A 16,323-nucleotide genomic window follows, 5' to 3' on the forward strand; every position below is an offset into this window, starting at 1 on the left:
GAACCCAAGCAAGATGCACCTGTTTTCTCGGGACCTTAGGCTTGCTGGCCTCTTGTTTTCCCAGCCTGTCTTCTGCGGGAGGGGCCTGCCGCGCTGTTACTCAGGCAACCCTGTTTGGGCAGAGTTGCCCTGCGCCCCTGTGGCGGGGGATGGGCTCAGCGGGAATCAGTCTTTGGGGCTTTTGTTCTCTGGCGCCTTTCCCTGGCGGCTTTCCGCGTCTCTTCCGCGAGTCAGAGCAGAAGAGACCGTTTGCAACCCTCTGCCTCAGAGCAGAGAGACCTCAGTCTGTTCTTCAGTGAGCTCTCCAGGCCACACTGTCTCCGTTTCTGTCCGTGCTGCTGTAAACTGCAGCGGCCTGGGTTGTGCGCCCCTCCGCAGCGCTCCCAGTCCTGCCTCCAGGTCGGGGCTCCTCTCTGCCCTTTGTGCTTCTAAAACCGCCAGCCGCTCCCAGTTGGAACGCGCGTGACTCCACCGCTCGGGGTTTCCACTCCCGGGGTTGCAGTTCACCGGCAGGACCCCGGCGCACCAGGTTTCCATCTCGGAGGCTGCAGTTCGTGTGCGCGCGACCGTCGCTCGGGTTTCTTTCCGGGGGGCTGCGGTTCGCGTGCTCGCGACCCCGCCGGTCTGGTTTTCCACCCCGGGGGCTGCCCTAAAGTCCTTTCCCGCCGCTACCGGTCTGCGAGTCTGTGCCCCCTTCCGCAGCGCGCGAGGCTGTCACTCACCGGTGGTGTAGGATCCCCATGTCCAGGCACCCTCCCGCCGCCGTTTATCCTCCGATATCTGCCCGCAGAATCACGGCTCTCCGCTTCATACCTCAAAACCAACCACCTGCGATATTCTGTTTGTAGAGATCCAGATCTTCTTACATCTCAGGCTGGTTTCGTGGGTGCTCAGAGTGGTCTGGTAAATATCCAGCTCAATTCCGGGGACCAGTTGAAATAGGGTCCCCTACTCCTCCACCATCTTTCCCCGCTCCGCTCTCAAAAAATTTTTAAAAATTAAAAAACAAACGTGTATTAAGTTCAGTCTGTACTATTATGTAATACAAATCTAATCTATGTACATTTTTGGATAAAATCACAATTGAATTCTTTCATTTTTAATTGCTTAAATGTTGATGCTAATATTCACTGTTTTAGGCTAAGCCTAACAGACCTCTGGAATCCAAGGTGAAAACATTTTGCTAAGGAAAGCTTTATCAGTGGTAGAGTTACTCATTGCAGCCATATTATAAGTTATTTTTTTTACCCCTAAACAAAAGGCTTTCCAAAAATTATATTTACATCAGGGATTGAGACAAATTCTTCAAAGGCATCCTTTAGCCCGTTTCCTCTATCCTCACCCATTTATCCTCCACTGACTTTCCCCTTAGCCTCTAAAACCCAACAAATGGGGGCGCCTGGGTGGCTCAGTTGGTTAGGCGACTGCCTTCGGCTCGGGTCATGGTCCTGGAGTCCTGGGATCGAGTCCCACATCGGGCTCCCGGCTCGGCGGGGAGCCTGCTTCTCCCTCTGACCTTCTCCCCTCTCATGCTGTTTCTCTCTCTCTCTCTCTCTCTTGAATAAATAAATAAAATAAAATCTTTAAAAAAATAAAAAATAAAAAAATAAAACCCAACAAATGATTACAAAAAGAGAAAAAAAATTAACCATTAACTGGGCTTTTTAACAGTTGCCTGGCCTACACTGCCCCTTACCTTCCTTTAATCATCAAAAATGCAATTATCGCCTCTCAGTTGGTCACTTGAGGATAAGTAAATTACTCTAGAGCACAAATATCCCAATGTAGTGGGCTTATTTTGGGGGTATCTCTCAATTCATAAATCTGAGCCTGGGAATTCTTCACTGTATTATTACAGTATTTAAAGCTTTTTAAAGTTACTTCATTGATAATGATGGTGTATAGAATCCACTTCACCATTACCAGTAGGCATTTTTATCCTGTCCGTATTAGACTTCCTTATCCAAACTGCATGTGTGCATGTCTGCACACACACATGCTCACACATACATATTTAAAGTTTATATATTTTCCTCATGCTTTCTATGCCAAGACCCAGTATTTACAAAGCATCATATTAAACAGTCCATGAATTTTGTACTTTTTTTCTCTCTAATTAGGTATGAAATCCTCAAGATTCCACCCTCTAGATGTCTTAAACTGTTACTCGTTTTTCTCCACCCTCACTACTCCAACCTCAGGTTTTTACCTCATGAACTCTGCTTGTTCAGGCACTTGTTGCCTGTGTCATGCCCTCATAGATGATCTCAGTACTAGAAATTCTTTGAGTGAAACAAGCTTCCTTTCCCTTCCCCTGTTCTGCATATATTATATTTTTCTTATTTCTGGAATGTTCTTACTCATCTGTCTCTCTTGTAAGTATACACTCATTCTTCAGTTATCAAATCATATGTGCCTCAGGGGAAGGATAAACAACATATTGGCTATCTTGTGTGTGAGCATTATGAATGTGCCAGCCTTTGAATGCAGGATAATGGTTAGCCCCAGACTCATGCACCTCTGCTCACCACCTTCAGTTTCTGCTGGGCTTTGCAATGCAAGTCACTTACTACAGTTACTTTCTAAGTCAGGAATAATAGATTGTCTTTGAGTCATGAATTAGTATCTTAGAGGTTTCTAATGCTCCTGAAAGAATATCATAGTTTCCTCCTCACGGTACTTGATGACCTGTCCTCTAAGTCCCCATTGTATGCCATTTGCACGTATGGCAGTTTCTTGGACTTAAAATTCATTAGAATTGATTCTACTTAAGGAGTACCCTTGGTTTACCCCCGCACACACACACAGCCTTTTATAGTTGTTAGTCATCTCATGTTGGATGTAAATATAAACCCTGCAAGATACTCCTGTGTAAGAAAAATGAAGTTGCAGGGCACCTGGGTCGGTTAAGTGTCTCACTCTTGATTTCAGCTGAGGTCATGAACCTTGCTTTCAAGGTTGAAATACCCAGTGGTGTATAGTCAGTGTACTGCTGCTTCAGGGGTTTTCTATGTGCTCGAAAGAATATTATGCTCATGAGACTCATAGTCTTCTCCCCAAGGGGCTTACTGACCTCTCCTCTGTGCCATTGTCTTCTGCTTTCCTAGATGGCACTTATTTTTCCAGGATAGAATAAATAGGTTGCATTTCTATCTAGACGACTCATCCTGTGTTCACCCCACTCAGGGCTGTTTACACTTATTATGCAACATGCGAAGCATAGTGTAATTGTACACCCAACAGGATATTCCTTGTGCAAGGAAAGTGAAGGTGCTATTCTGTGTAGGCCTAGCAGTGATTTCCCCAGAACTGCTTCTCCTGAGTTGAACACATTCATTTTCTGCTGAGCTTGACCATAATTGGGAAGATTGGGCAGCAAAATCAAGTCATTGTCATGTTATTTCTGTTGTTCTTCACAGGCCAAAAAGAATGTTATGGCCATGGAGCTAAATGTCTTCTGTTCAGATGTTTGACATCTGTCTAGTTAAAACCCTGGTAGATGTAGCTTAGCTTGATATTTTTTAATCTATTGCATTGAGCTTCTCAAGTATCTCTCTCTAAGTTTACATTGTATGGCACCTGGTGAATAATGCTGAACTTGGTCACCCTAAATTCATGTTCAGACCTGAGAAGAACAGGCATCTCTCAATTCATTGTGGTACAGATTCAGATGTTCCCCTGAGCTCCAAAGGAATATCAAGACCATTGGACTAAAATCCTTCTGCTCAAAATGTGTCACATCCTCTCCTTTAACTCTGTTCTTTTTTGCCCAACTTGATGGCAGTAAGCTGCTTTCATTAAAATGCATTGGATTTGTTATCCCCTTAGTCACTTGCCCTTTGGTAAAGGGTTCAGCATTAGCAGGACAGTGATCACAACCCCCTTGAGATAATGGATTTCACCAGTCCTGAGAAGAGTAACTAGTGTATCATCTCAATATAGGGATGCTTCACATTTTCCTTACATTCTGAAGAGATGCTAATTTTCCTGAGCCCTCGGGAATGCATTTCTTCACAAGCACTCAATACCCTTTCTGTGATGCCTTGCTGTGTGGTCCCCCAGGTTGCTGGCCATGAAGGTGCCTGACTGAGAACCTGTTGACTGAGTACCATAAACCATACTTCCACTGTTATCACCTCCTGAAGCACATGCTGGACTGTCACCACAATCATCCAGTCCTGAAAAAAATGACTGGTCTGTCAGGTCACTGAAATACCGCTTCATATGTATTTCACAGGCCTGAAATTACGTTATGGCCATGAGGCTGAATCCTTTTTTCTCAAAGTGTGTAAGGACTTTTCCAATAAGTTCCCACCATAAGCAGCCAAGCTTGAAAGCAGTTAAGGTGACAGACTTAGAACCCATTGGATTCTTTTCCTCAAGTATCCCATTGTTGTATTCACATTCTTCAACACCCACAGCTCAGTCACTTCACCTGGCTCTGAATTCATGTCATGCACAGACACTAAAAAGAATGGGTAATCATTTCGATGTAGAGTTTATAAGGAGTTCCTGCAAATCCCAAAGGATAATTGTGTTCATGAATCTGAATCCCTTCTGCTGAGAGTGACTGCTGTCTGTTCTGTGACACCAGGCTTAATACCGCATGGCTTGGTGAGAAAAGGAAAGGTCTTGGCATAGAATGCACTGGATTGATCTCCCAGTGCATGCCTCCTCTTGTGTTTACACCCTTCAGTGCCTATTGAACAATAGCTACAACCTTCCCTCAGGTCATGTACTTCCCCAGCCCTGGGAAGACTGACTGTCCTCACGAGTTAAAATATTGCTGCTTCATGGTTTCCTTGGAGTCCTTAGGGAATGTCACATCCCCGAGATTGATTATCGTCTTCTCATAGTGTTTGATGACCTCTTGTGTAAGTCCCCATTGCATGCCACTGGGCTGGATGGCGGTGGAGGTAACTGGCTTAGAATTGCCTGGATTACAACTCTCAGAATGAATTATCCTATATTTACTCCTGTCAAGGCCAATTGTAGCTATTTTTAAGTAGATGCTGCCAGCTTTGAACATCTACTCCATGGGGCGAGAAAAGGGCTTAATGACTATAAAGGTGCTGGTCTTAGAACACAGTGGATTGGATTTGCTCGGGATTGCTTGCCCTTTGTTCACCACCTTCAGCTTCTAGTGCACTTGGCTCCAATTGACCCTAAATTCACATACTTGCCCAGGCTTTGCAGAAAGGGTTATATACCAGATCAGTGTTTTGTTTCATGTATGCTTCAGAAATTCTAATGAATTTCGGTGTAATGATGCTTAATCCCTTCTGCTAAAACACTTGACCACTGCCAGAAGGCTTTGTTGTTTGTCATTCTGCTGGATGGCAATGAGAGTAGGCTGAATGTTTGCCATGGTTGGTTAAGTTGATGGAGGGCTGGAGCGGCAGAATGAGGTTCCGGAACCTGGTTTACCATTTTTAAAGTACCTTTAAAATTATTGTTTCTTTATATTTTGTACAAAGTCTCTGGAGTGTGAACAAGGCAGTAGTGGAAGAATGAGAAAACTGAGGGATAAGTATTTAAGCAGAATAGGTCTGTGATTACTGATGGGTTGTTTTTGTTGAGTCAGTCCTTTTTTAAAAGAAAAATTTTAATTTTAATTTAATTTTAATTTTAATTATGTCTTTAGTGTTAATTCAATTGCTTCATTTTTGGTGTATACTTTATTATAATCCATGGAAGAGAATTGGTTCAGTATATGAAATGTTTCCTCTTCCTTTTCATCATTTTTCTCTCCACCTAAGCAGCACCTCTTCGGAATACTTATCTTTGACCATCTGTCTAAGGTATCACCCCAGGTCATTCTCTGAATCTCTGTCAGTCTTCCTGTTTTATCTTTACATTATTTATCAACATCTAATTTTTATATATATTTGTTGATGTAAATTTTGGTCAACATGCAGATTCAATGAGAGCAAGGACCCTGTTTTCGTATTCCCTTCTTTTATCACATTATCTATAAAAGTGCATGATATACATACATACATACATATACATTTAACTACACATTTCTGCTGAATGAATGCATGCATGAACTAATAAATTGTTATGTCCACATAGATTTCTGAGGAATATAGAGTTGAGCCACAAAAAGTACACAGTAGAGTATAAAGGAATCATGAATAAAATAACTAATTACTCACACACCTACCTACTATAACCTTAAAGAGAGATACTCCTATTAGCAGTTATTTAGCATATTAAATAAATTAGCTAAAGATGATTCTGTATTTTGGCCTCTAGGTTTTTTACTATTTACTGAAACTTACTAGCTCAAGAGCCCACCAACACTGAACTCAAAATTTTGCACCATCCAATCGTTTTAAACATAAACCAATTAAACAGATTTTTAGCCAATTAGAGCTTGCTTTCTTTGCATACCCTGTGAAACTGTGCCATAGATAAGATAAATTCCAGGGCTATGAGGACCATGATATTGCCTTTTGAGATTTCTGACCCAGTGTCTCTCTGCCTTGTTGACTGAGTGGCATCACCTAAACACATAAGCTCCCTCTCCAAACCCCCTCTCCCCCAGGAGTTTTCTTGCCTTCTTCACCTACTGGAGGATGTCCCCTGCACAGAGCCTCTGCACAGTCTCATGCTATGAGGTATTTTCCCCACACGCAAACCTGTCAAAGCATATTCCAAGTAAAGCTTGTGTTGGCTACCTTATTGTAGTCTTATCTTTTTCCTTGATCAGCCCTGCAATCCCTAGAACCCCGTACATAGAGACAAGAAGAAAGGCAGGTATAGCAACAATGGAATCTTTGATTTATAAGAGTCTTTCTGGAACATACCACATTTCATATATGCCAAGGAGTTATGGGCTTGGGATGAGGATATTTTTGCAAAAAGCACTATGCTACAACAGTAATTACTTTTGCAGAAGTTTGTGCACAGTGAACTACTGGCCCAGCACTTAAAAAAATCAATTCAGTTTATCAGGGATAGTTAAGTGAGGTACTAGTTTAGAAAATTCAAAATCTAAGATACCTTCAGTTTCTCCTTTTCACATTCAGTGAGTGAACAATTCCTTTTATTTGTATCCCTAATTATTCCCTTTACATAATTGCTTCTCACCAGTTCTACCACTGTTAGCTGATTCTTGCTGTTCATCTACTTTCATCTAGAATGTTTTAATGGTTTTCTGACTTGTCCCTATGCCTCCAAACTCAAATCCTTAGGGTTCATCATGCATAATCACACTATCCTGATCTTTCAAAAAAGGAGATTTGTTCATGGTACTTCTATTTTAAAACTCATTTTTGGCTACCGTTACCTTGAGAAGTCCCAGTCAACCCCAGAATGGCATTTATGTGAAGACTTTCTTAACCTTTAGAGTTAAGTGCCTAACTGCCCTTTTTGTCTTTGTTACCATTTATGGAGCCCATAACCATATTAAGACCTGTTAGACTCAGCATATAAACAGATACTAGAATGTCTTACCTATCTGAGTTTTCCTTGCACCTTGTACTGCTTTTGGCAAATGGCAGATACTCATACATGGTGATGAGTTGGTTGAATCAGTGAATGAGTAGAGAATTGAATGAATATCTGAAGAGTATAAGTTTTCATTTAATTAGAATGTATTTTAAATACCCGCATCTGAATAGATATTCACTTGTGATTCTGGTATTATCTAGGGCTCATGATTTTAATTGTATTCAGTTGACAATATGCATATATGTTTATATATATAATAAAGGAGATTAGATTGGGAAAATATTTTTTTCCCAATCATATATCTTAGAAAGCTTTTGTTTTATTTTATTACATCTGTTTTATTGGTTTGTTCCTCAGTTTGATATATTGGAGTGAATAAAAGCATACAGAATATGGAAATAGATAAAATATCATTTGTTATCTTTCTATCTTTATGAACTGCTTGGCTTCTAAATAAAGAAGAGTTTATTCAACTAATGAAAAATGCCAACAATTTCCTGTCACATAAGAGTGGCAAGAAATAAATGGTCTTTTGTTTTCTATATGCATATAAATATAAATAGAAGAGATCTCCAAAGAGAAATTCTTTGTCCAGAAATGGTTTAAATGAAAAGAATATCCCCCTGCCACCTTCTCTCTTTCTCTCTGAGTTGTTGTAGTACACCACATTTATAAAACTGGCATTTCTCTCCTGAATTTATGTCAGAACAAACCAAATAATATTTTATCTTTAGAAACTAATTGGTCTTTGTGTTTAAAACCAAATGGATTCTTATCTTCATTCTTTGAAGAAAAACTATTTTACATGTTGATCTTTACACAAGCAATGTATAAATATTTATTAATTTTCTATTTGGTAAGTTGGTAGAAAGAATCATTCAGTAATACATTATAACTCTGTAAAGGAATTTGCTGAAATTAAGTCAGTGGCAAATGTAGGGTTAAAATATAAAACGTCAATTCTTCATGAAGTTACATAAGTAATACCTTTTGAAGATTTAGAAAGTTAATTTCATTTGAACTGATCAGAAATTAATGTTCAGCAAGAGTTTTAGCATGGGTGACTTTGTTTCAGGGATTTTACTTATCCTTTATGTAAATTGTTTATTTCTCCATTTTGGTAGTCATTTTATTCAGACTAATTTTTTTTTCCTTTTTATAAAAAATAGTTTTGAAAGTTTTCTGGGAAATGGGATCTGCAATTATATCCTACCATTAAAGCATGTTATTTATCATTTATTAAATGTGTGAACTTGCCTTGTTCCAAATATGAAAAGTTCAAGTAGCATGTTCCTCAAAAATGTCTTTGAAGCCAGTTCAATATGATAGACAATAAATTTTGAAAAGACAAAACGCTATCACTCTAAACTCTAAAATCAAGTAGTTTTTAAAATAGTACGTACAGGGGCGCCTGGGTGGCTCAGTCCATTAAGCGTCTGCCTTTGGCTCAGGTCATGATCCCAGGGTCCTGGGATTGCGCCCCACATTGGGCTCCCTGCTCAGTGGGGAGCCTGTTGCTCCCCCTGCTTGTGCTTGCTCTCTCCCCCTCTCTCTTTTTCTTCTCCCTCTCTGTGTGTGTGAAATGGATAAATAAAATCTTAAAAAATAAAATAAAATAGTATGTACAAATAGAGCAATAAACTGTATTCCCTTGAATAAATGTCAATTTAAATAATTATTCTGCCAGGAGATGTGGTGGATGAGGGCTTGTAAAACTGGATTGACCCCTTCAGAAGAGTAGAAACCTCAGATTATTTTAAGGAATGTAAGCTTCATGTGAAATGTCATTTTATAAATTATGTTGAAATTTTTTTTTTTTAAAGATTTTATTTATTTATTTGACAGAGAGAGACATAGTGAGAGAGGGAACACAAGCAGGGGGAGTGGGAGAGGGAGAAGCAGGCTTCCCGTGGAGCAGGAAGCCCGATGTGGGGCTCGATCCCAGGACCCTGGGATCATGACCTGAGCCGAAGGCAGACGCTTAACGACTGAGCCACCCAGGCGCCCCTATGTTGAAGTTTTTAATCTCTCATTTAGTCATGTAAAAACTCTTATCATGAATCAGAAAACTTTTTAAAGATAGCACAGTAATCCCATTTCCTTTTCCCTGTTGTTTGAATTCAACATATATAACCCTAACTCCATTATTAATTAAAATCATACATTTACATCAGGCAATAGGTAATATATGATACTGGAAAGCAATTTTCATTTGCTATTCATGTCTAAGGACAATATAACCCCTTAAGCCACATTATTTACAATAATAACATGTTATATTTCATTAGAAAAAAATTCAATAATTTATATATATGACCGGTCACTTGCATTTGACTGTTAAAGTAGGATGAAAATCTAGGTCTACATTAGATTTTTAAAATCTTTTTTGTGTTTTTTACAAAGTCATCTTTTTTCTCAAGCATCTTTGCCTTGGAAGAACATACAGTGGAAAGAATTTCGGAGAAAAACCTTATAAAGATAGCTGGTAATAGATGCTGAAACTTCTGTTATCTTAAAATTGAGGGAGTCATAGAGAGACAAAGATTTTTGGAACCAAACTGTCCTTCACTTAAATGTAGAAAAGCTTCAGAAATGGTTTGTAATGAAGATACATGTCTGTGAGAAATAATATACTTGGACTGAAAGAAGTGGTATGTTGTTAGTTCACTTTTGTTATATTTATATAAGTTCACTGAAAGATAGAGGTTAGTGGGACATAAATTTTAACTAGTTTTCCTTTTCTCAAACATTTCACATTATCATAAAAATTAGCATTTCACAGTCTTCCCACATTACACTTCATAGTTTAGAGTTTATCATTAAGTCTTAGAGATGTCAAATTGAATGACAAATTCCATTTTACTGCTCAGAGGAGTCCTGAGTCTCTCTCTCTCTTTCTTTAAAACTTTATTGAGATATAATTGACATATGGCATTGTGCAAGTTTATTGTGTACCATGTGCTAAGTCTTATTAAAAAGAGGACTATTTTTTGTTTTTCAACACCTTGAGACCAGTGTCAAGGGGAGACTGACAATGAAATATGATGGCAGAGCAGACAGGAGCTCACTATTGCCACTTCCATGTCCCTTCCTAACACAACCCTTGGCAAGTGTGGTAAAGAGGGAGAATGGCGGTCCCTGCTGCCTTGAGATCAATAAAACCATAAACCCCATGCTCCATGAAGTTAGCCAACACATGTGTCTTGCTAAACGATATCTCTCCATCACTGTCCCCGTTGCCAGGCACACAGAAGATTGTATCAGTCAGCCAGTTGGGTATGTTTATAAACAATTGCTCTGAGATCTGAAATAAACTACATATCATACATAGTGGTGGATAATAGTTATTAAAAGACCATGCCTACAAGGAGCATGGTGAAGTACCTGGTACATTAAATCACTCAAGTGAAATAAAAGGAATATAATAATAATTAACTGTATTAAAATGCAAATATACAATGAACATATATTGGCAGTTTCTTAATATAAATTGTAATTTCAGATTCATAGCAGTGACCTGATTACTTCATTAGGCTCATTATCACAAGGATATTTGAAAGCCTGTTAACGTAAGATTTAATTTGCTGTCAATCAGATATGTTTTCGTTTTAATACTACTGAAGATAGAAATTTGATTTTTTTAAAAAAAACATCAGCAGAAAGAAGAGAAAGAAAACGACATTTGTTGGAAGTTTTTTAAATGCTCTACAGAATTGTGGTTTATTTTAAAACTCACTTAAATTAAAATATATTTTGTTCTTTTGGGGCTTTTTTCAGTAGTTCAGTATTTCTTGCAGAGCAACATAGGTAAAAAAGAAAAAAAATGGTAATATAGTACACACATTATAAGCAACTAGTGATTTTGATATTTCTGACAAGTCTTTAGAGTACTTAAATCTAGTTTTTATTTAGAGTAGTGTACTGTCTTTTTTTATTTTTTTAAAGATTTGCTTATTTGTCAGAGAGGGAGAGCACAAGCAGCGGGAACAAGGCGCAGAGGGAGAAGCAGCCTCCCCGCTGAGCAAGAAGCCCACTGTGGGGCTGGATCTGAAGCAGACACTTAACTGACCTAGCCACCCAGATGTCCCAAGAGAGTAGAGTACTTTCTTTACAGTAGAGTACTTAATTTCTTTAGAGTAGAGTACTTAAATCTAGTTCTTGTTCAGCACTTTGTGGGATTGACAAATTGCAGAAGCTCTTTGACCTCTAAGTCAAACCCTGCTTGCAGCCAGCAGATATAGTTGGACTGTACATCACCAGTTTACCTTTGATAATTGCCTTTTTTATTAGTGTATTTCATCTTTGTCATGTTTGTACTTAATTTTGAGGTATTTTACAAGGATCATTTATAAATCTAATATAATATGTGTATACGTATTCTCTTAAATATGTACAAATAAGCCTTATTAACTTGATAAATACTAGCTGTGTCCATAGACGGGGGAGTAGTTTACAGGAAAAAGTTGAATGACTGCTTCAAACACCCAATGAGGGTTTTCATTGTTACTTTCAGTCTTCTTTCACACTTCTATTCCCCTTTCACAGTACTTCCATGAAACTAAAGGAGACAAGGGAAGCTGGATCAAGAATATCCCTTCCATACTTACTGTGATGTTGTGTTTTAAATACTAAATGAAAGTATGATATTTGTAGGATCGTAGCTCACAATCTTTTGAACGGGACTAGTACTCAAATATGAATTCAGAGCAGAGGTTGGCAAATTTTCTCTGTAAAAATAAATATTTTATACTTTGAGGACCATCTGGTTCTGTCTCAGCTACTAACTCTACTGTAGTATCATGAAAATGGCCATAGATCATACATAAATGGATGAGCATAGCTCTGCTCCAAAAAAAACCCAAAAAACCCTTTTTCTTTGCAAAATCAGGCAGTGGGCCACATTTGGCCTTTGGACTGTCAATCCACTTGTTTAGAGGATAGGTTCTCTTGCCCATATTTCCCAAGGCAAATTCCAGTTGACATAAAATCAGAACAAAATTTTATATAATAATTTCCAAGCTATTCAGTGATGCATGAAAATTCAATGTTTATAATTAAAAATTGATATTCAGATAGAAACTGGGTTACCTGTTTATTAAGTAATACATTAATTGAATAGAGGACATAATGGACTAAAGAACAGTGGAGATTCAAGTAGAAAAAACAATATATATATATATATATATATATATCTGTATATATCTATATATCTTTCTCAAAGTATAGATAATTTGAATGTTATGGATACATTTTATAAGATGGTTATGTAATCTGTGATGCTGAATTCATGCCTATGTATCCTGTTAAGTTGATAAATGTCAACTAGAACATAGGACTCAACTTTGAATGCACATCTGAATTCCCTTGGGAGTTTCAAGAATCACAGATGAAGCATTTCCTTTATGATCATGGCAGAATGACTGATAATAACAATGTGCCACACTACTCCCCTCCCGCTGCCGGAACAGCCTGAGAAATGAACAGAATATGTGAAACACATCTTCTCACATGTGACCATCTGGCAGTGCTGGATCCCTGAGACAAGGAAAAGAACCAGGTGATCCCTACAGTAGCCCCAGATTTCAGCCTGGAGGCATTTACTAGACTCTGGCAGAGGGAAGGTGATCCCAAACTGAACACAGTGGACTTTCCAGGCTTAAAAGAGACTACAGTTTGGAAGGCTGAAGTGGCTGCAATTTGTGGGACAGAGTACCATAACAGAGAGAGTTTTGCACTGAATGAGTCTCATGTATCTGAATTGGGGTCCTCTTGAATGTTTGGCTAAAGAAGTGTCACATGCATAAAGTGAGACTTGACAAGGTCAGCCAGAGAATAACTATCAGAGAGCTATAAACTGAACAGTTCTCGAAGTTCACACGGGGCTGGAACATAACCAAAGTAGAGCCTTATTGATAACCATGAGAATTCAGTAGAGGCCTCAGAAAAGCCACATTATAGGAAGAAGGTTATACTACCCCTAGAATAAAAACTAATAACCTAGACCCATCCTAACAAAGCTTAGGAAAAAGTCTCAAGAAGAAAATGCTGATATGCAAGTACATAAATGTCCAAAGTGAAAGTCAGTGTTCTTTCAAGGAAACCAATGATGTCTAGACAAAAATAACATTCATAATGCCTGGCATCCAGTCAACAATTAGTAAACTTCATGTAGCAGGGAACAGTGACTCATAACCAGAAAAGATCAGTTAAAATGACCTAGAATTGACAGGATAAAATTGACAAAGAATTAAATAGTTATTATAAACATGATTAAGGAAATAAAGGTAACATGAATGTCATGAAGAGAGAAATTGAAACTGTAAAAAACAAACAAACCAACAAAAAAAGAAACGGCAAGTTGGAAGTTGTACAAGTTGGACCTGGAAATAATGCTGTGGCTGCATTCATTCTCTTAGCTCACTTGTCCTTCACTTGTCAGTAGTAAGGAAATAGTTAATAGCTAATGCTCTGCTGCTAATTTTGCCTCGTTTGTCATATATAAATGAAATATTATTTATAGTGTATATTTATATTCACTTTTACTGGAGATTGTTCTACTCTATAAAACTCGTATCTAGTAAAATTAACTGCTGAGATTACTTAAAAGAATTGAACTAATTTGACTATTAAATATATTTCTTGAATCAACTGCGATATGTATTAAAATTCCAGTGGAACTAAATCACCAAATATCATTCAAAGTTAATTTTTTAAAATGTATAGCTGCACTACATACTTGAAAGTTAAATCTGAGTCTGATTAGAGGATGTTTTTCCTTAATTCACTTCCATTTTCCCTTTCAAAAAGATTTGCGTACCTGTTCTAAATTTGACAAGGATAATTTACTATATTTTCGCAAGCAATTTCTGGATGTTCTAAAGATATATCAGTAACCATCATATGCACCCGTAATTAATGCCAGAGTTGAGTCAGCATACAGAAAGTGTGGCCTTTGGATGGCAACTCTTGGCTGAATTCCTAATGTTCTGTTTCAATTTCTGATGAGGTGATGAAGTGGAAAGCTTGTACGATGTAATTTTGCCATATGTTTGTTTTGGGATTTTTGAAATGGGATCAACGGCTTAAAATCAGCAGATGAAACATTTCAGCTTTTCAGAGACTACAATGAGGAAGGTCAAAGCCAATGTTTTTTGAAATTCTACCTGAGGTTCTCAGTCCATTCCAAATAAACCCAACTTGAGTGATATAGTAATACTTATTAGGCCTATAGTAATATGGCATAAAATATGTGAACTCTAGTATAATTCATACATAATCCATATGTTTAGTATTAGAAATGGATACACTATTAGTTCTCCACCCATCAGCATAATACCAGTACTTCAAAACATAAATGTTTCAGTCTAAATCAGCCCAAAGCACGATGAGACTCAATTTATGAATAATATTTTTCAGTAATTACCTTTTAATAATCTCTGCTGTAATCCTAATACTTGCCAAGTAAATTAATTCTGGATGATAGTCTGCGGTTAGGACTTGCTTACAGTTTAGCCTTTATAATGTTTGCAAAATGAACATTCATCCTAAAGAACACCAGTTTCTAAATGTTTGAAACTGGTTTGGTTTCAGACAACATTCTCTTAATAAAGGCAGTAACATCTGTACACGTTTTTTAGAAAAAAAATTATAGGAATATTCTTATGACCAGCCTGATAATCAAAACATTATATTTTATAAGGCATGAAAAGCTTTTTAAAGACATTCTACTTACCCAGCCAGGATAAAGAAAATGCTAGACTATTCCAAAGGAATTGAAAATTTCTTGCCTTTTATGTTTCTGATAAGAGTGATCTTATTTCCCCTGTGTTACCTGTCTATACCTTTCAATTTTTCCATTGGAATAATTTTGTTCTTCTAGAATAATAAGAAGCTGCTATGTTCTGTCCCCCATCCCCACTCTATCAAGAATGTAAATGAATTAATATTTAGGCTAGCTCAACTAGAAAATAGTTGTACTTTGTGTATGAAGTATATATCTTACACAGAAAAAAATGGATATATTATTCATTGTGTTATATTAGCTGTCTTTCTGAGAAAGTATATATTTACCGTACAGATATTTCTAAGATTGTAATGGAAACTGTCTATTCAGACTTCTGTCCCCTTTAATTTTTTTAATGATTTTCAGGGCAGAGTATGGATCTTGTTAACATTTGCAAAGTATTTTGCACAGTTTGATCTGGCTTATCTGTTCTCAACATCTGAGTATGAAAATCTCCAAGCATATAGAAAATTTGAAATACTTGCCTAGTGACTATCCAGAAGACACCTACCATTTAAATTCTACAATTGCTAACATCTTGGTATATTTGCTTTATCTCATACCACATACCTATCCATCCCCATATCCATCCATCTGTTAGTCCATCTTACTCTTTGATACATTTTACTCCTAAACACATCAGCATGCATATCTTTAGAGTTCAATATTTGTTTTTAGACCTTATATTCCTAGAGGCAAAATTCATACACAATGAAATCAGATCTTAAGTGTATTATGCCATGAGTCTTGACCAAAGCGTACACTCTGTAACCTCTCAAAATATGAAACATGCAAATCCCTATCAAGATGTGAAATATTTCTATCACCCCAGAGAATTCCTGCATATCTCTCCCAAGTCAACTCCTTAGAAATAACCCCTGTTCTGATTTTCCCCATAGTTTAGTTTAGTTTTGGGCTAAGTCTATTTTCTTTGCTTCTAGTTTCTCCACACTCAAGTAGTTCATTTTTCTTTTTTAAAATTATTTTTTATTGAATTATAGCTAATATACAATGTTACATTAGTTTCAGGTGTTCACCATAGTGATTTGACAAGTCTATGCATCATGCTGTGCTCACCACAA

The 16,323-nt window shown here is 37.6% G+C and overlaps 1 long non-coding RNA gene across 2 annotated transcripts in view; it reads left to right on the forward strand.

The window, feature by feature from the left end:
- LOC144380550 (uncharacterized) overlaps positions 1 to 16,323 on the forward strand; it is a 135,212-nt gene that overhangs the window by 14,223 nt on the left and 104,666 nt on the right. The gene's annotated exons all lie outside the window — the stretch shown is intronic.

This window comes from Halichoerus grypus, chromosome X (assembly GCF_964656455.1).
Source record: "Halichoerus grypus chromosome X, mHalGry1.hap1.1, whole genome shotgun sequence".
Lineage (NCBI taxonomy): Eukaryota > Metazoa > Chordata > Mammalia > Carnivora > Phocidae > Halichoerus > Halichoerus grypus.